The following is a 21,540-nucleotide window of genomic DNA, read 5'->3' on the forward strand; positions in this document are numbered from 1 at the left end:
AAACTGTAACGTGATCTCAAAGAAGTATATTTTTTGAAAAAATCTATTTAACGGTTTTTTTTATAAATCAAAAAAACTGAAAAAAAATTTGTCACCTCCTAAATTTAACGACTAACATATGATTTTATCTCCAAAACAATTTTATGCAACGAAGAATAATGTTTTTGAAATCTGATAAAATTTTGAGAAAAATCGAATAACAGTTTTTTTTATAAAAAATAAAATCTAAAAAAAACATTACTCAAAGTTCGTAAAAATTAAATATCGATTCAAATATCTTTTCAAATACTTGAAATTTAGGCTTCAAGCTTATTTTATCTTATAACAAATATTGTTTTCAACATTCAGTAAAATTTTGAGAAAAATCGAATTCACAGTTTTTTTTACAAAAAATAAAAACCTTAAAAAAAATTTATAAAAGTTGGTAAAAATTGATTTTCGATTCAAATATCTTTTCAAAAATTGTAGATATTGGCTTTTAACTACTTTTATCTTTCAAAAAATATTGTTGTTAACATTTAGTAAAATTTAAAAAAAAAATCGAATTGATAGTTTTTGTACAAAAAATTAAATACCTAAAAAAAATTTAACAAAAGTTGGTAAAAATTGATTTTCGACTCAAATATCTTTTCAAAAATTTGAAATATTGGCTTCAAACTTATTTTGCTTCACAGAAATATTGTTTTCGATATTCAGTAATTTTTATATAAAAATCCAACAGTCCGTTTTTTCATAAAAAATACATAAATAGTACGCAAATTTGGTAAAAATTGATACGAGTACATATAGACAAACTTTTAAGCAAGACAAATCGACAGACGCGATGGGAAGTTATCAGTGTGGGTCGCATCCCAGCCTCTTTTTTTTTATAATTTTAACGCATTGTTCGATTGTTAGGCGATAAATTACCTTCAACGTCTGCAGACATTCAGTTAATTTACACAACAGTCCGTTGGGCCTAAGGCTTGTAAGTGCTTTCTTATTAAACTAAGAATATGACATTTAAATTATATAACAGTTCAATTTGACAGATGTCAAATTGCTAAGTTGAAACAACGAAATAAATGACCCTTTATTTATATTAAATACTGTTTTTGGTTAGGTACATTAATTATTATTGTTCTATTAAAGTACCTACATAAAGTTTAAATTTAATAAGTAACTTATAAATGCTTTGCAAGAAAGCCTTTATCAACTGTTTAAATGTAACACAGTTTAAATAACAAATCGTTAAAGGCTGTTTTCGCCGAAAAAGTACGCTATAATCGATTGCTTCTTTGAAAAAACTCTCATAAGTTTTATGTGTGAAGTGTATTAACTTCAGGTCAAGGTAGATACTAGTCAGACAAAGAAAAAGTAGATAAATGGGGAAAGTATCAGCAAAGGTTAATTTCCTTTTATAAAAACAAAAAAGTCGCAAATGTGTGAGAAATAGGGAACTTCTTTGTACCGATTTTCTAATTTGAATTTTTTAAATAATTTTTTTCTTAATAAAAGTTGAAATAGGGACAACTACCAATTTTTGTAAAACAAAAGCAAGTAATTAAACCATCATAAACAAAATTAAAGAAGTTCTTCAGAAGTTCATGCTTTTACACCTCCTTTAAATAATTTGACCTATTACGATTTTTGTGACGACCTTAATGATCGTTATGGCACAATGCGGCGTAATAAACCGGAAATGAATACTCGTAGACCCATCAGTGCGTTTAATTTCGCACGAAAATATTACAACTACAACAATTCCCAAGTTTTGTTGTGTTCAAGATACAAAAACGCATATTATAAAGATGCTCCCTTTTGCTTCTCTTTTATATTAAGTATTCATTGCTTCAACATTCAAAAAGTTTTATCACGACTTATTACAACTTACAAATATATTTATGTATTTGCTTATTTTTTTTTTAAATTGTTCCTTATACCATTTTATGTTTACCTACGTATAGCTAAAGGTAGATAGGTTTTATTGCAAGAAAACAAAATAAAACAAAAAATGAAAAAGATATAATTATTTTGGTGGCATAAAGTTACTCATTGTAGCTTGCTCCAAGCTCCCCCACTCAAAAGTTGTCTATACAAGTATCTACCTATTGAAGCCGGAGCTCGAACGAACAATTTGAATTCATCATGGAGTTTCCACTTTCATCAAGTTAGTAACTCCGCGGCTCCCGTACAAATCGCTCTTACATTTTGATTGGAAGTCCATCGTTATGATGATGGTACCTTAAAATAACTTGACATCTTAACTCGAAGCCATTAAACTCCGATCTGTCCGTCAGTCAGCCAGTCCGCCTGTCCAGTATCCAAGAGTGCATTTTTTAAAAGTTTCCAAACAAATCTCCCCTAATACTCTTCTATAGTTTTAAAAAAAAGTTTTTCTGCAAAAAAGTTTTGTTGTTTTTGGTTCTGTTTGATTCGTGCGTCGCGTCGTCGTCTTGAATGGAAAAAAATTGCATCGCCGCCGCGGCAACTTTCGGTACATAAAACAAAAAAGTATAAAATATTTATCCGTATCTACTTTTTGTAGGTAATCTGTTTTCAAAGAAGCTATAACAGCATTTGCTCGTATTGTGTTGAAACGAGGCGAGATTTCGAAACTAATGTAAAAGATACTCTGTGCGCGAAAGTCTGTCTACCACAAGTTCCGTGGAAACGGAGGAGATACGAGAGTGATGGTCAATTTTGTTTAAGAACCGTCAAGTGATTGTCTTTGTTTTATCATTATTACACTAAAGGTATACATTTCTTGAGATATCTCCATTGAATTCATATTGTGCAATGTATCTATTCAGTTGAAATAAAAGTAACAAACAAAAAAGAAAACCATTTGAAAATAAATAATACAAAATTTACAGTTTGTTTGGATTGAATGTGGGACAAGTGCATTATTTAAGTGCGAAAAAAACGGTATGAACACATACATAGCGACGAATGGTGGCGCGGCGACCACGACACGGTCAGCCAAACGAATTTGCTTTCAGATTGATTTTCAATTGTGACAGTGCATATAGAGTGACAGTGGTGGCGGGGCTTTAGTATGTTCCATGCTTTGTACTTTGAAAAGTTAGTCTGATGCGGTGTCGTAGTTTCCATACAGTGCGGTTTGCGAGATTAGACCTCACAAACTTAGATTTTTCTTAGTTTGAAAATTAAGGTTGCTTTTAAAGGTTTTAAGCAGGTTTATCTGTCTTTTCCTCACTCACTCCATGATTCAGGAAAAACGTCACTCTATAATAATTTTTGAATTTAATATTTAATAACTCAAATTGATGATCTAAACCGTCTCTAGGCACATTAGACCATTGTATCGTATCTGCAAAATTCTCATGTCGAAAAAAACCCAGTTAAAGAAAAAACTCCTACGAGAACCGTTTGGCAATATGAGAAAGCCAACTGGGACGGTCTCAATGAATTCTTCAGGAACTTTAACTGGTCACTATGCTTCCTTGATAGTGACGTGGATTCCAGCGCAGAAATGGTAACAAATTTAATTATTTGTGGAATGAAAAATTTTTTCCCGAATAGGGTGAAATCTATCAAACCCAAAAAGAATTCACGGTTTGATTTGAGCTGTAAAGATGTTATTAGGATGTTAGTTTCCGATATTATAAAGCCAACCCGACTGAGGAAAAAAATACTACAATGTCCCAAAGGTAGTAAACATTTCTGGTCATTTGTAAAAAACGTACGAAACACCACGTCATCCTCGGTTCCAACGCTCGTCCACAATGACGCTCCCTATGTAAGCTCGATTGGTTAAGCCAATTTGCTTGCAGCATATTTTGCTGTTAATTCGACGCTTATACCGGATAGCGTCATGAGTCCTCCTGTTCTTGAGAGCGTAAATGATTCTATGGGTCGAATCTTCTTTCTTCTTCAGTCGCAAGAGTACTGAAAGACCTTGACATACACAAATCCGCTGGCCCAGATAGTATTCCCCCTATTGTTCTGAAGAGGTGTTCTTCAACGCTGGCAAAACCACTGCGTAACCTTTTCCATCTACAGGTCTCTTCCCGAGTGGATTTAAAACTGCATTTGTCCAGCCTGTCCCTAAAAAAGGCGAATCCTCCTCCCCCTCAAACTATCGTCCAATTGCACTTACGTCCCTTCTTTCTAAGGTCATGGAAACGGTGATAAATTTGCAGCTTAAGTAATATCTTGAAGAACGGAATCTTCTTAATGACCAACAGTATGGCTATCGTAGCAATAGGTCCACTGGTGATCTCATGGTTTATCTCACCGAACAGTGTAACAAATCTTTACATCGTTTTGGAGAAAAGCATTTGATAGAGTTTGGCACTACGCTCTCTTATCGGAAATGCGTGCTTTTGGTATTGATGAATCTCTTCTTCGTTGGATTAGAAATTACCTTTCTAACCGTTCAATACAAGTTGTATTAGATGATTTCAAGTCTCAAATTCATAAAATAAATGCTGATGTCCCCCAGGACTCCGATTCTCTTCCTTATATTCATAAACGATCTTTTGTCTGTCACTTCTAATCCATTAAACTGTTTCGCCGGTGACAATACCCTCAGCTTTTCATATTCGTTTCTAGATTCACATCCTTGTCCTTCGGATGTCGAACTTCAACGGCAGCGTATGATAAGCTCATTAAATTCTGATCTTGACAGCACTGTACAATGGGTAATCAAAAACCGTGTAGAATTTAATGCTTCGAAAACTCAATGCTGCCTCCTGTCGTTAATCCAATCAATAAACTATCAGTACTTAGTATGTGTATTACAAATCACCTTTTATGGAATGATCACATATTCGATATCGCCAAAAATGCTGCCAGAAGCTTAGGATTTCTCCGACGGTGCAAGACATTTTTCACCCCTTCTGATCTGGCTGTAATTTACATAGCCTTCATCCGACCAAAGCTTGAATATAATTCGCATATCTGGGCAAGTGCCCCAAAACAAATATAAATCTCTTGGATAGAATTCAAAAAAGGGCTTTAAAAATGATAGGCGACTGAACTATAATCGAAAAATTTACATCACTAGAACACCGTGGCAATGTTTCATGCCTTTCGTTGTTTTATAGATATTTTTACAAACAATGTTCTGTCGAATTAGCCAGTTGCATTCCACCCCTTTAATAATTCAGCCGTAATACTCGCACTTCTAGGAATGCTCATCAGTTTACCCTTGAGCTCAATTTCGGGCGTACTATTAAGTATAGAGATTCTTTCTTAAATCGCACATCGAGAATGTGGAATGCTTTAGCCAACTCTGTTTTTCCCTCCCATTTTGATGTTCAGAACTTTAAGACCAATGTGCACTTTTAAATCCTTCCCTATTTTCCTAACGCTCGCACTTTGTTTAAATATAAACATATAAAGGGTACTAATAACCCCTTGAGTGCTTGTGAATTAAAAAAATGATGATGATCTGGAAATGAGAGCAGGAAATTTGTTCAATATATTAGGTTATTTACGATATTTGTATTAGAATTTAATATCATTTGTGAAGTAAGTTTTTCGTGACCTTTTATAAAAATAGACAGCTAATAGGGACATTTACTAAGCTAAAGGCTCTGTAGTCAAGGTATTCTGATTGGCTAAATGCAACTACAAATGAATTGAAATTTGCCCTACGACGTTGTGTATATAAATTTCAGCTACACATGTATGTAGTTAGTGCACACTTACTTTGACGTTTAACAATCAGCTGCCCGGGAAAGACATAAGAATTAAAAATTCCCCATTTAAATAAAAATATACATCACTCAAATAATCCCTCATATATGTGTATATGTATTTATTTGATTTTATTGAATTTAAAAAGGAAAAAGATTATTTAATGATATCAAATCAGAAATGTTTCTTATTTTGTATATGTATTCTCATATGTCAGTGATATGACAGTTGCTACAGTAGTTTTGTAAAGCTTAAAGCTAGTCGAATTTAGACTACGTTTTCACAAGGATTTTTACCAAATGCCACTTAAAAGATAAGTCGTTGTTGATTAAATTTCCTTGTAAAATTTGTGTGGCTACATTGATTCTTTTCCATTGTAAAGCAATAGTAAGTTTTCAATTTGGTAAATGAACTGTCAAATTTTATATTAGAAATGATTTTAAAAATCACAATTCTCCAAGGGATTTTGTGTATACGATTATAACCAAGCGTATTTGTAATTTTAATTACAATAACTTTTGTTAAAATGTACAAACCATCACTTTTTGTGAATAGTTCAAAAATTAGTAAATGATAATTTAGTTGAAAGCATTTTTTCAGTTGTTTCCTACTTGTTGCTTGTTCGAGTTAATAAAAAGCGAAATAATTTTTTGAGTGCAAAAAATAATTTGTGTATGTTTAATATTTGACGTTTAACAAATCAATTGAAAGGGGCGCGGCGTTAACGCAAACTTGTATATGTAAACTTGTAATTTTACACTATTTGTAAAAATACCACGTTCCGTGTATGCTATTATTATAAAACCTTCTCACCTCCCATTAAAACATGCCACATAAAATACCAAACAATACTTTTTAGTTAGTTTAGTTAAAGAAGTTTCAAAACGCATCGTTCCTCAAACATAAAGGGTTTTCCAATAAGACTAATCATTTTCAACTGCATGCTATTTTGTCATCTTTTGACAGTTCTTGATATCTGATAAAAATGAAACGAAAACTTATTTGCGAGACATCAAAAATGAAAGCTCCAAAAGTGACATATACGAAACGCTCTAACGAAGCATTAAAATAATTTAAAATGGCTACGTGCCGAACGAAGCAATCTTATATACTTACTTACTTGAGGTGGCGCTACAGTCCTGTGTGAACTAGGGCCTCCCACTACAAACTTGCCCATTAAGATCGGTCCCTAGCTAGATGTCTCCAGAGTCGCGCTCGACATACCGTATACATCGAACGAGAGTTCGATGTATACGGGACCGTAGAACGAAATAATAGCAAGATAGAAAAGTTTTCTGGCAGTGATATTTCAAAAAAGGGTAATAACAATTGGTCACCGAGTTCTACTGATTTAACACTTTTAGACTGTTTGCTTTTGGACCATTTAAAATATAAAGTCTATTATCTCATCAAAATTTATCGTGCAAACAAACAAAACATCTAATATAAAACAATACCGATATTTAAGGTTTATTAACTAACAAGTAATCAAAATTCAACGTTTCCCAAACAGTTTGTACTGGTTGAGTACAGTACTAGCTGAGTTGTGTTGAGTGATTTTAAAAACTCTTTGCGGCTTTCAACAAGGTTTATATTCGGATATAAAAAATATTGAAATACTCTATGCATTCTTTGTTTTCGAAATTTTTTGAATTTTGTAACCTGATGGTTACGGACTACAATTATTTTTCTACATCATTTATCATTTTTTTTCTAGAAATACGAATACGTCTAATCTAATGAACTCTACTGTATACAAAAATTGTGAGTGTGTAATATGTGGGTCAATACTTTGAGTTCTTTGGGTTGGTTTTTGTTTTTTCGTTTTTTGTTTTTGCTGAAGTTAAGTGACTAACTGAATGAAAGTGGAAACATAAATTATTATGAAATAGTGCGTTTGTTGACTTATAAATTTATAATAATAATGTTTCCTGACTACTTTTTATGTAAAAGTGTCTATCAAAAAGTTAAAAAGCCTTGACAACCAAAACTTAAAGCATAGAGGCATAACTGGCCGCCAATGGTTATTGTTAGATAAAAATACTTTTATTATAAACAAAAACACACTTAGCTTTGAAAGTTGGGAATACTAAGTTGGTAGCGCGCAAAAGGCTATAAGATGACCAATTTTAACATAATAACACAACATAGTGATCCATAGATTGAGGCTTATTATACACTTTACATCTACCATTATTGTTGATGGCTTGGCTAGTAAAAGTTAGCCAAGCATTTTCCGTATAGTTACATTGTAATTTTGATCGCAAATTCATGATTCTTGTTAGAAATTTTTCTTCATTTTTTATAATTTCAATCGGAAAAGATACTTAAAGTTAAATTCGTGCGAATAAGGTGTAACGGATCCATTGACACTATATTGAATCGGGGTCAAGATTTCTTGAGAATATGAAAATAAAGAACAAAAAAAACAACCAATAATTTAATTATTCCAAAAATAAAATGAACCCAAGAATATTGTAAATAGTAACTGAATTAAACTTTTTCAATTATTAATTTTGTATCAACGACCTGTCGAAAAAAACCCAATAATTGGTTCCAATGATAGCTATAAATGTGCCCTAATTGAAGAACTGATCCAAAAGTTCAAATTTTCAATAACTACCTTTGCCACGTACATCTGCATACGAATATGAATTATTTGTATGCTAACACTTTATGTTGTTGTAGAATATCGGTCATTCCTTTGATCATTTCTAATAATTGTACGTTAATTCAAAAAAAAAAATATTTAATTCGTTATTTTCTTCCCATATCGCCAAAAAGGTATACAAGTCGTTAAATTTTCTTTTTGAGCATCAAAAATCTTTGACTTTTAAATATAAATAAAAATAACTTATTTTATGACTTGTTTATACCTAACTGTCTATAGAAGCTATAAAAATATACAAACTTAAACTTCATACAAAATTAATTAATAATGTATTGCCGACAAATCAAAAATAAATTGTTTGATGTTTTTGAGCTTACTGGATGGATAAGTTATTTAGAGATTCTATCACTTTTTCTTATTGTTTTTAAAATTAACATCACGTCTTGCCTGTCCAAGAATAGAATTGTTTTCTAACCTATAAGTCAAACAATTTTATAGGGGGAATTTTTACTCATTAGGTTTATTTCTAAGTATCGTTGGCAAATATTAAAAAAGACATTATTATTCTAAAGTGTATATTTTATACTAATTGGGTTTAACCTTGGAGAAAATTGTGCTGTAAGCTTTTTAAAACGATATTTAATTTTAATATTTTTACTCGTTTTTGATAGAATTTTTTTTGTATTAACTTTATTTTAAGACGATATCTAACTTTTCTCAGTTTAACATATATTTTTAAAATTTGCTCAAAACATAGTTAATGTTAATGGTAAATCGAACTTATCGATAAATTAAAGATGCTTTTGTTACAATTTTAGCATCTCAATATCTATTTACATTTTCCTAGAGTTTAAATCAAAAAATGTCAAATTAAGTTTAAGTAAATAACTAAATCAATAAGACTTCTGTGTGTCTGAAATTTCAAATATTAAAATACTTACGAACCAGTAAAATGCATTAGTTTCCAAGCGCTCTCCGTGATCTAGCCATCTCAGGCGATGGACTTGTATCCTTCTGGCTAAGTCTACGTCGCTGTTAAGCTCGTCGTTCCATCTTCTTCTCTACTCACCTTCTACGCATACGGGCAAGGGCGGATCCAGACTTTTCATCAGGGGGGGTCACCGCTTAAAAATGTTCTTTAATGTTTTGTAAAGGATGCTAACAAAATGTAATAATTGCTAAAATGACAACTTTGGTTATCAAATTATTTAGAACACTGTTGTCCAGCAAGTTATGGACTAACTATTTAATTTGGATGACTCATATGAAAGCATTCCAAGATTCGAACAATTGTGTAAATATGCCATATTTAAGAGCTAAAATACAATAGCTTAGAAATTTGTTGGTGCATTTCGCTCACGTTCTTCCAAAAACAAAACACACTTTTCTTGTTTTCATTTCTATTTATGCGAAGAGCGCTGCAAAAATTTAAAAATCCAGAAAATGAGATAGGATCTGAAATGTATAAATGTCGGGCTTTTTTTTGACGTTGGTTTTTCGAAATCAATTTCCGGGAGTCTCTTATTACTATCGTTATCAATCTGCTTACTTGTATTTAGATCTTTTAAAGTCGTCAACAAAACTTAAACAATGTAGAGACATAAAGGTTTGGTTGTTGAATTTAAGGAAATAGTTGTATTTAAGAACATAATTTATCTAAAAAATATAAATTAAAACAAAGTAAGGTAAGTAAACAAATAAGTTGGAAAGAAGTGTTTAGTAGTACTCCTGAATTACACGTTTCAAAGCTTTTATATCAATAGATATAAAACGTTTCTTATGTTTTTCACTTAGCCATAAGTTTAACGAAAGTGTCACTTGATTTTTTGGGACATTTGTATTACTGAAATTCGTGTTTCTATCTCAGTTCTAGAGCATCCAAAGCAAATTCACTTCAAAAAAGATTTTTTGTATTCAACAGAAAACCAATTTTGAAAGAAATGAAATGCACGACAGGGTCGCAAGAACATTATAATTTCTTCCAAAAAGTCTGTTTAAAAATATTGCCTATATTTTAAGATTTAAAAATGTACCTCCAAAATAAGTTTTTCTCAAAAATTTAAATTCCATTTTTTTTGTCAAAAAATCATTTTAAATTTTGTCTTAAAAATATTTTTGGTATAAGCACTAAATAAAGAGCTTATAAATATATGAACATTTTACATTTAAATTTCGTAAAAAAATATTGTTCCCTTTCTGTTTCCTTTGTAAAAAAATTAGTATTTTATTATAAATAAAAAAAATACATTTTTGATCATAAAAAATCATCATTAATTTGATCATTGACAAGAGCTTGCACAGAAAGAGAAGAATTTTGAAATCGGTCCATTAGTTCTTGAGAAAACTTAAAAACTAAATAAAAGTTTTTTGAGGGGTACCCTTCTGGGGCAATACGAAAATATGTTTTTCTTGTAGAATGAAGCCAAATTAAGAACACAAAATTTAGAGAAAGTTTTAGAAAAATCACATGTTTGCACCAAAAAATTTGTGTGGGGACTGCTGTTTTTCGTATTAATAAAATGATAAAAACTCCTTACACTAATCAGCTGAAAATCTTAATTTCAGACGAAAGGAATCGAGGCACATACTTTTTTCGACTTCTCTACCGCTGTAATGTCATATTTGATTAAAAGCTCTATTTCGAAATTGATTACTTATGCAAAATTTGAGTTGTTTTTGACAGCAAACTACTTTTTGGTGAATGTCGTTAAATTACTAATAAGTCTTTAAATTAAATCTTTACTTATACAACTTAACTGTATAAGCTTTTTGGCTCATATGACCCCCCCTGGATCGTCAATTGGTCAAAAGTTGATGAATTTGAGCTGTGTTTTTGGAATAGGGCTGAATATTTGATTAATATTATGTTTTTGGTCCAATCTTCAGTCAAAAGTAGTACTTTTAGCAACAAAGTTTAAGGAAGTAAAATACAAATGTTGTTTTCATATACAAAAAATAAATAATTCAAAATATAATGGGGGTCATATCTATTAACGCAATACGATTAGTTTTGAATTGAAGGGAATTCATACGATTGCATACGGGACAGTAGATCACGCGTAGAACTTTTCTCTCGAAACTCTTGTCATAGTCAATTCTCTTCCACAGTTTAGCAGGACGTGGATGACGAGGGTCTTATATAGCAAAACTTTGGTCGCTCGGGAGAGGGCTTTGCTGCTGAATTGCTTTCTAAGCCCAAAGAAACAGCGGCTAGCTGTGTTAATAGCGAAGCCTATAGGTAGACGTAATCTTTACCTAACTATTTTTCTTATAGTCTTCGTCTGTTTTGGTTTTTGTTATTCTTTAATTTGCAATGGCTGGAAATTTCAGGGTAGATTATTGTAATATTCGTGGGCTTAGATCGAATTTTCTTTCTGTGTACTCCCATACTGCTTTAAACAGGCCAGCTATTTTGGCACTAAGTGAAACCCAAGTGGGTGAGGATTCCGATCCCACTGAATTCTTTATTCAAGGGTATAACTTGGTGCCATTATTCTTTTCCCACCATGGTCTCGCCATATACATTAGGAATGATGTTGCTTATCAGTTTTTGCCACAATATGGTCTCTGCTCCAATTCTTTTTTCAATTTTATGTGGTTTAAATTTTCCGTGAATAAGCAAATCATTCACTATTGCTTCCTTTATCGAAGCCCAAATCTAGACAGAGTGTCAACTTCTCGTGAATTTGATGCTTTGTCTGATTCCATCCAAAGAATTGTTTCGTCCTATCCTAGCACTGAAATCGTTACGGGCGATTTCAATGTACACAATTCTTTATGGCTTCAACATTCGGGCCAGTCAACACCAGAAGGAGTGTGTGCTGAGATCTTCGCTGAGTTAAACCACCTAACTCAGCTGGTCAACGAGCCCACTCGAATATCGGACGTGGTACGTCGAGCAGAAAACACTCTTGACTTGTTTCTTACTTCTGACCCTGGTAAGTACACTATTATTGTTCTATCTCCTCTAGGCTCATCTGACCATTGTGTCATATCAGCAAATTTCTCGTGTAAAAACTCTCCAGTTAAAGAAAGAGCTCCTAAGAGAACCGTTTGGCAATACGAGAAAGCCAACTGGGACGGTCTCAATAATTATTTTAGGATCTTTAACTGGTCACTATGCTTCCTCTATAGTGACGTTGACGCCAGCGCTGATATGATCACAAGTTTGATTCTCTTGGAAATGAGAACTTTTATCCCGAATAGGGTTAAAAGCATCAGAGCTAAGGAAAACGCATGGTTCGATGCGAGCTGTAAAGAGGTTATTAGGGTCAAGAAGGTAAGTTTCCGTTGTTTTAAAGCCAATCCACCTGACGAAAACCGGAATAAGTTCAAGCAAGCCAGGAAGGCCTGCAACGCCCATATTCGACGGAGCAAATTTTTACATGACCAAAAATTACGGCAAAAAATACTGCAATGTCCCAAAGGCAGGACAAATTTTTGGTCATTTGTAAAAAATATGAAGAATTCTATCTCTTCCTACGCTCGTTGTGAATGACACTCCATTTGTTAGCTCTTTAGAGAAAGCAAATCTCTTAGCTAGGTAGTTCGCCGCCAATTCAACGTTTCCAGTGAATGTTATAACTCCGACTGTACTTAAGCCAGTTAATGATTCTATGGGGCAAATCTTTTTTCGCACTCGTACTGTAGCGAGAGTCCTAAAAGACCTTAACATACTCCTCAGGTCTCGTTCCGAGCGGATGGAAAACTGCATTTGTCCAGCCTATTCCCAAGAAAGGTGAATCTTCCTCACCCTCTAATTACCGACCGATTGCACTTACGTCCCTCCTTTCCAAGGTCATGGAAACGCTGATTAATTATCAGCTCAAGAAATATCTCGAAGATCGAAAGCTCCTTAATGACCGACAATACGGTTTTCGTAGCAATAGGTCCACTGGTGATCTCATGGTTCATCTAACCGAACAGTGGAACAAATCTTTACATAGTTTTGGAGAAAGTAAGATTCAAAAGATTTCAAAAGCATTTGATAGAGTTTGGCATCAGGCTCTCTTATCGAAAATGCGTGCTTCGGTTTTCATGAATCCCTCCTTCATTGGATTAGTAATTACCTTTCGAATCGTTCAATACAAGTTGTATTGGATGGATTCAAGTCTGAAAACCACAAAATAAATGCTGGTGTGCCCCAGGGCTCTGTTTTATCTCCAACACTCTTTCTCATTTTTATTAATGATCTCTTGCCTCCAACATCTAATCCAATACATTGTTTCGCTGACGATAGTACTCTTAGCTTTTCATATTCGTTTTCAGATTCACACCCCTCTTCTTGGGATGTGGAACTGCAACGACAAAATATGATAAGCTCATTAAATTCCGACCTAAACAGCATTGTACAATGGGGAATAAGAAACCGCGTGGAATTTAATGCTTCGAAAACGCAATGCTGTCTTGTATCGTTAAAGCGAAATACACTCCCCCTGCCATTATCCATAAATGGCACTTGCATCGAGGAAACTGAACATCTCGATATTCTCGGTATGTGGATATCACCAACCATCTTTTGTGGAACGATCACATACGCGATGTCACCAAAAATGCCGCAAGATGTTTTGGTTTTCTAAGGCGATGCAAGAAGATTTTCTCCCCCTCTGATCTGGCTGTTTTTTACAAGACTTATATACGTCCAAAGCTTGAGTATAACTCCCATATCTGGGCTAGTGCTCCTGCAACTTACTTAAGCCTCTTGGATAGTATTGAACATAGAGCATTTAGATTGATTGGTGATATTACCATCATAAGATCATTTACGTCACTTGAACATCGTCGAAATGTTTCTTGTCTCACCCTCTTTTACCGTTATTTTAATGGTTTATGCTCTAGAGAAATAGCCAGCTGCATTCCTCCCCTTAAACACTTCAAACGTAATACTCGCGCTTCTAGGAATGCTCATCAATATACCCTCGGGCCCAACTTCGGTCGTACTGTCAAGTACAGAGATTCGTTCTTTAGCCGTACTATGCGAATGTGGAATGCCTTGCCACACTCTGTCTTCCCCAGCTATTGCATATTCAGGAATTTAAAACCAATGTGCACCGACACCTCCTTTCAATCCCTCTCTCCTTTTCCTAGTGCTCACACTGTGTCTACATAATAAGGAAAGCTATCCCTTTGAGTGTGCGCTAATTATAAAAAAAACCTCAAAGTTACGCCTGTTGATGGTGACAATTTGACCAAGACGGCAGTGTTGAAGGTCCTTTCTTGATGTTTGTTGTTTTTGCCCTCATTAACCGCTAAACCCATTTTTGCCACCTCTGCCTCAAAACTCGCAAAAGCTTAATTGACATCACACAAAGTTCTTCCAAATATGTCAATGTTATCAGCATATTCCAGTAATTGAACAGACTTTTGAAAGACAGTGGGAAATTCAGGAGACATAAGGGACTTGAAAGTAATGCAAGTTTCTAGTATCTGATTGGTTAGCTGCCAAAAGATTACCTTCCAATTAAGGCAACTTTAATAGAAAGTTGACTGGAAAGTTAGTCAAGAAAAATCTCCCTAACTATCAAGTCAAGTCTACTTCTGTCAAAATGACAGTTGATTATGTTTTTTCATTGAACACAAGGCTGAACTTTATTATTGATTTTCTGCACAACTTCATTTGATGCCTTCTGTAAAAGGTTTCGTTGTCAATTTGGAAAAGAAATAAGTAATATTTCTTTACAATACAGAATCCAAATCTTGACTTACTTGTAGCTTGCTTTAGAATTGTTTTGTAGACAATAATGTTTTTAGTAGTTTTTGTACAATAAACTTACGGTAGAGGATTGTGAAGTAAGGTTCTGAATTTGAAATTTGTGACACTTCAAAAACTAACTAGTTGCTTTGGTCAAAACATACGTTCAAAGAATGCAGTTGACTGCAAACGAAGTCCCTTATGTTGTCTGAACCTGACCAGTGCCTCTTATTTTGACGTGGGAGCTCTGCACTATTTTTGTCAGGAAAGATGTTGAAGAAATCGCATGACAGTGCATCATCTTGTCTAAAGCATTTTTTGTCATCAAATTACAAAACTACACTACAAAGCTAGTTAATCTGAAACTGTCATATTATTGAAAAATACAAATATATAAAATAAAAAATATTTTTGATTTGATAACTTTAACTTATCTTTTCTGTTTTTAAATGCAATAAAATCAAATTTAAGACACAATTTGAATGATTTATATTTGTATTTAAATACTGAACGATTTATTTTATTTCAAATTCGTGTGTTTTTACCGAGCAGCTGATTGTGAAACGTCAAAATCATTCTCCACTAAATTTGTAGCCGAATTTTTTACACTACATCGGAGGGGAAATTTCAACTATTTTTGTAGTAAGATTTAGCCAATAAGAATCCCTTGACTGCATAGCCACTAGCTTTGTGAATGCGACCATTATCTTTCATATTCAAAAACGTCATCGGACAGTTCTCTGTAAAGTATTTTTGTGTCACTTTGTAAATCCACTCAATTAAATTAGAACTGTGGGAATACAAATTCATCATTTGCATTATAAGCATGTTTAATTTAAAAACTATAAATTTTCGATACGGAACATAAAAGAAATTCACGTTAAAATCTGTTACGAAGTCAGTTTTTTTTAGCAAAACGAAGTAACATTTCGATACTTTAAGCATTACCAGATACGATTATATCTCTACACTTATGCATATACGCGTACACGTACATTTACTGGTTCTCGTCTAATAAACAAACAAATTAACATTAATTTGGGAAACAAGCGATAAATTATTAAATTATAACCAAGGTTTTCATTAAAAATACCATATGAAGTAATTTTTTTTTGTCATGTGTACAAATTTATTGCCTGTTACTGTATTTTGTGTTTTGCAATTGAATCTGTGAAGAACTTAAACGGTTTTCCCATTTAATATAAAAACAAATGTTTGTGTAATTTGGTTATTTTAAGGTAAATTGATGTTAATTTTCTCATTGAATGTCAAACATATTTCTTTTTATAATATTGTTAAACAATAATAATATACTAAATAAATAAGTTTGTCATACCGTTTTATAATTTTTAAAAATGCAGCATTAGATGATATCATTGATTTTTTCGTCATAAGGCTCAAAATCACCAGGGTGCAGAATTGGCTTTGCTAGCAATTTAATGCCTTAAATCTTGACTTAATTAATAAAAAAATGTATAAATGGTAGGTACGTAGGTAGAAATGGCGATCTCAAGGCAACCTAGCCTGAGATCTAATTAGCGCTGTAGTGCGCCGTTTTGATACCAAAAACTCGTTTGACCTTTGATTGAAAGGGATAGATTTATAGAGAAGCTTCATAGCGGTAATGTTAGAGCCATTTTGTCGCACTGAAAAAAAAGATTAGGTCTCTACTCTTTGTCTCAGATAGCTCATCAAGTTCGTGAAAGAATGCTTTTCCAAAGCATTTCATTGTGGTGTTTGCCAAAGCAGGACATTTGCAGAGGAAATGGATTATGGTTTCACTTCCTCTTTGGTCTTTACAGCTACGGCAAAAGGTGTTTTAAGAGGTACCCAACTTCACTGCATGAACTCCTATAGGCCAATGTCCGGTACAAACCGCAACAATCCTGGCTATGTCTTGCCTTGGCCTGCATAAAAGATTGTTTGTACGGGTTTTATTATATGTGGGCCATATCTTCCTAGATATAATGCAGTTGGGTAAATTGCTCCACCTTCGGTTTGATTTAGTTTGGTAGATAGAAAAGATTTTACCCTTCATAGCACCAAGAGGAATGTTAACCATTTCCGCAAGTGAGCTATGAAGGGTCGATCCTTGCCTGGCTAGCTCGTCAGCCCGTTCATTTCCCACGATACCACTATGGCCCGGAACCCAGATCAGGGTGACACCGAGATTAATATTCAGGCTCGCAAGCTCATCGCGACATTGCTGAACCAATTTAGATGAGGATATAGCCGAGTTAATGGCTTTGACAGCTGCCTGACTGTCTGTAAAGATAGCCGCATTTCGGTTTTGGTTTTGTTTAAGTATCTTACATGCCTCCCTTATTGCCTGCAGTTCAGCCTGCTACGCTAGCAAGTCAGAAAGCCTAAAGGATTTGGCTACACTTAGGGACTCAGAAAAGATCCCAGAACCAACTCCGCACTCCATCTTTGAGCCGTCAGTAAAGATGGTTGTGTCGAAACCTATTGACGCGATAACCTTAAAACCCTTACTAAGGCTCAAAGTAGTCAGTGCAGTAGTCAGTTTGACAATTAGTAGAAGATCCAAAATAACGTGTAAGGAGTCCGTTGGGCAAGTACGCATGGCCCCTGTGGTGCCCACGCAAGCTGTTCTCTGAACCTTCTTTAGCTTATCAATATTACACGCTTTGCTATAAGAACAGGCCACCACACAATGGAACCATATGTTAAGATTGGACATACTACGGCTGTGTACGTCCATAAAATCATCTTCGACTGAAGTCCCCACTTTTTGCTGAAAGTTTTGCTACAGGCGTAGAAGGCGACACAGGCCTTCTTAACCCGTACTTCAATATTTAGTTTAGGGTCAAGTATAACTCCCAAATATTTTGCACTGGAAGACAATGATAGGATTTGACCGTTGAGTCGAGGTAGCGTGAAGAGCGGTACTTTAGTTTTGGCGGTAAAGAGCAACAGTTCAGTTTTACTTTGGTTAACTCCTAGTCCCTAGTAGTACCCGTGGCATGATGGTTAGTGCGTTGGACTGTCCAGACCAGAGGTCTTGGGTTCGATCCCTGCCTATGCCATCTAAAGTCTTTTTACGGGTACTGCCTCTTGCGAGGAATTGACAAATTCTCCAAGAATAACTCTTGTCATGAAAAAGTGCTTTCTCAGATTAGCCGTTCGGATTCGGCATATAAACTGTAGGTCCCCTCTATTCCTGGCAATATTACTCGCACACAGGAATAGTTGAGAGTTGTAAGTCACTAGACGCTAGTTCTCAACGGACTGTTGCGCCACCCAATTTATTTATTTTTTAACTCCTATTCCACACCTCGTGGCCCAGTTGCTAACTTTCTTCAAAGCTGACTCCGCGATTTCACTAATCACAGAGGTGTACTTTCCTGACACCAATAGCACCAAATCATCCGCATAGGCTACCGCCTTCACTCCACATCTCTCTAATTTAACGAGAATTGTATCCATGACCAGAAGCCATAGAAGAGGCGAAAGCACACCACCCTGGGGTGTTCCCCTACTCACGTGTTTTGTTGCGATTGTATTGCTTAGAGAGGCTCGAATCTTCCTAGCACTGAGCATGGAAATAATCCATTCTCGAATGAATGCTTCTACACCGAACTTAACGAGCGATTCTTCTATGGATTCGGTAAGGACGTTGTTAAAAGCACCTTTTATGTCTAGGAAGGAGGCAAGAGTAAATTCTTTATAATGGATTGTTTGTTCTACAGTACGCACTACCTCATGGAGGGCAGTCTCCGTAGATTTGCCCTTAAGATAAGCATGCTGAGAGCTTTCGAGAGGTCGTCCAACTAGGATTTCTCTAATATGGTAATCAAGAATGCGCTCCAAGGTTTTAAGCACAAAAGATGTTAAGCTTATTGGTCTGAAATCCTTCGCGGATTCGTGACCTAGCCTACCTACCCACTTTCGGGATAAAAACTACTTTGACCTGTCTCCACGACATGGGCACATGTTTGAGAAGGAGACATCCTTTGAAAATTTGTTCCAACCATGGAGCTGCCACATCATGCAACTTTTGAAGCATAACTGGCAGTATGCCATCCATGCCTGAGTATTTATATGGAGAAAAAGTATTGATGGCCCACAAAATATTTTCTCTGGTTATAACAGAGTTGACTTGCTCCACATGATCACACATGGTTTCAAGCGATTCGGGGTTATCACTCGCGCAACCCAGAAAGTGCGTCTTCATCAGTAGCTCAGGAGATTCGGCTGGAGAGGCTGTCCAGGTTCCATCAGGATTTTTTAGAAATGAAGGTTTACAATGTTATTTCGATAAAACTTTGCTGAGCCTTGCGGAGTCGTTTATGTCTTCGATTGATTGACAGTATTCTCTCCAGCCTTGTCTTTTGACGGATGACAGAGATTGCTTGTAAATTTTAAGAGAGTCTTTATACGGTTGGTAAAACTTATGTTTGTGGCAGATATTGAAAATTGTCCTCGCCATTTTCCTAAGACTTGACAGTCCACCAAGAAGGAAGGGTTTTACGGCTATATTTAACTGGGCAAGAGACTCTAAAAGCTTTACTTATAGAAGTTTCAAAGGTGTTCACCTTTGATTCAAAGTCTCCTATCGATTTAGTGAGATTCGGTAAGTTGCTTAATTTGGAATTAGCAATTTGACTGAATTTCGTCCAGTCAGTTCTTTTGGGATTTCTGTAAAGCGGAGGGTTTTTCGACTCGAAATTAATTCAAGGGGGTAACTCTCTAATTCTCCACTAATAAATTACTGTTGTTTACTAAAGTAACATCAAGCACATCTTCCCATTCATCATAATTTTCCGAGCTCGGAAAGACAAAAGTGGGAGTAGTGCCTCTGTTACAAATGGTCATCTTATTTTCAACAATAAAATCAAAAAGTGAATCACCTCGTTTGTTGATCACAGAACTTCCCCAAAGGGTATACCGAGCATTTGCGTCGCCTCCTCTCAGAAGGTTAATAAATACTTAAACTAACCTGTGTTGTGTGTCTATCAAACAATATAATTTATTAATAAGGTGAGTTTTAAATTAAATCAATATACATGCATAGAAAACCATTTTTTTCACAATCTTCAACAAAATGTAGTTTTACACAAAATGTAGTTTTAGAAAGGCTACTAAAAGATTATTTATTTTTAACCATAAAAATGCAAAAATAGTTTGTCCAATACCGCATAAGCCATTTCAGTGAACATATCGATAAATCGATTAAAAATAATTTTAAGTAAATCCAGCCATTCGGTGTCAAACGTCAGTCGAGGAAGAGAACAATAACAAAGCCGGCTGTCAGAGCATTTTTCGTCAAATAAATTATATCTAAATGTTAAGTACCTTTCTTTTCATTATTCGTAGAATTTACATCAATAGTCCGTCATTCTGTGAAGTATTTATTACATTTAATTATTGATGAAATTCTTTTTTACGACTCGAAATAACAAAGAAACCTCAAATGTGTTCCTATATTGACAAAGTCAGATCGCATTTATGGCTGGAACACAAACACGCTTCAGCTTCAGCTTCGCCTGACGTTTACGAGTTCAGCCATAGGAATTCAATGCATGCTATCACAATGGAGCTTCGACCTCACGTTTCGTTTGACAATCGTAAGGAAAAGAACGTAATGTAACGTAGACTCCAAACGGAAGCTCTAGTTCAATTATCTGAACATTTGCTTTGTCTGACAGCTCATCAGCTGTAAAAAAATGTCAACAAACAAAATATTTGCTCTTTGGAGGGATGAAATAATAGAAATGTCATTCAAAGCAACCTCGAAGCAGGCCCACCGTAACGCAGACAAAGCTGAAGCTAAATCGTGTTTGTGATTCAGCCATTAGATGGCCGCCGTATAATCAAAGAGCGCTCTTATTTGAATACGTCATTTCGTGAACGGCAATTTCGGGAACGTTCCCCGACATTATTTTACGTATTGTTTTCATTATTGCTTTCGGTAGTACCCGTGGCATGATAGTTAGTGCGTTGGACTGTCATGCAAGGAGTCTTGGGTTCAATCCCTGCCTGTGCCACATTAATTTAAAAAAAAATTAATTTTCGCGGGTACTGCCTCTTGCGAGGAATTGACAAATCCTTCAAGAGTAATTCTTGTCATGAAAAAGTGCTTTCTCAAACTAGCCGTTCGGATTCGGCATAAAATTGTAGGTCCCCTTCATTCCTGACAACATTACTCGCACACAGGAATGGTTGAGAGTTGTAAGTCACTAGGCCCTGGTTCACAACGGACTGTTGCGCCACCCCATTTGATTTTTTTTTCATTATTGCTTATTTAATATAGATACATAATACACCCATGTTATAAATCAAAGCATAAATTATGTGCTTTGTTTTCTTCTTTTTGATTTTATCAAACTTAGAAAAACGTTCCCGAATTGGTGGTTTCTATAAGATATTTAATACTAAAAAATATTTCTAATAAAGTGTAGGATTCTGTGCGCTGTCCTGTTAAAGTAATAAACAAATTTTAAAACAGTATAAGCTAAAAGTCATCACTTTAGCTTGCAATTTTTTTGTCATAAAATAAATTTTGAAAATTGCAACCTTGGTGATTTTGAGCCATAAACGTAACATTACGTGCGTTTTGTTCGCATTTTAT

General features: G+C 34.7%; 1 protein-coding gene across 3 annotated transcripts in view; it reads left to right on the plus strand.

Moving 5' to 3' along the window:
* The first annotated feature begins 2,148 nt into the window (after positions 1-2,148).
* Positions 2,149-21,540, plus strand: part of LOC129946023 (uncharacterized) — a 46,031-nt gene continuing 26,639 nt past the window's right edge. For all 3 annotated transcript variants that reach the window (XM_056056031.1, XM_056056032.1, XM_056056034.1), the window contains exon 1: positions 2,149-2,735. The gene's annotated coding sequence lies outside the window, so the exon portion shown is untranslated. The remainder of the gene's footprint in view (positions 2,736-21,540) is intronic.

Source organism: Eupeodes corollae, chromosome 2 (assembly GCF_945859685.1).
Source record: "Eupeodes corollae chromosome 2, idEupCoro1.1, whole genome shotgun sequence".
Taxonomy (NCBI): Eukaryota; Metazoa; Arthropoda; class Insecta; order Diptera; family Syrphidae; genus Eupeodes; species Eupeodes corollae.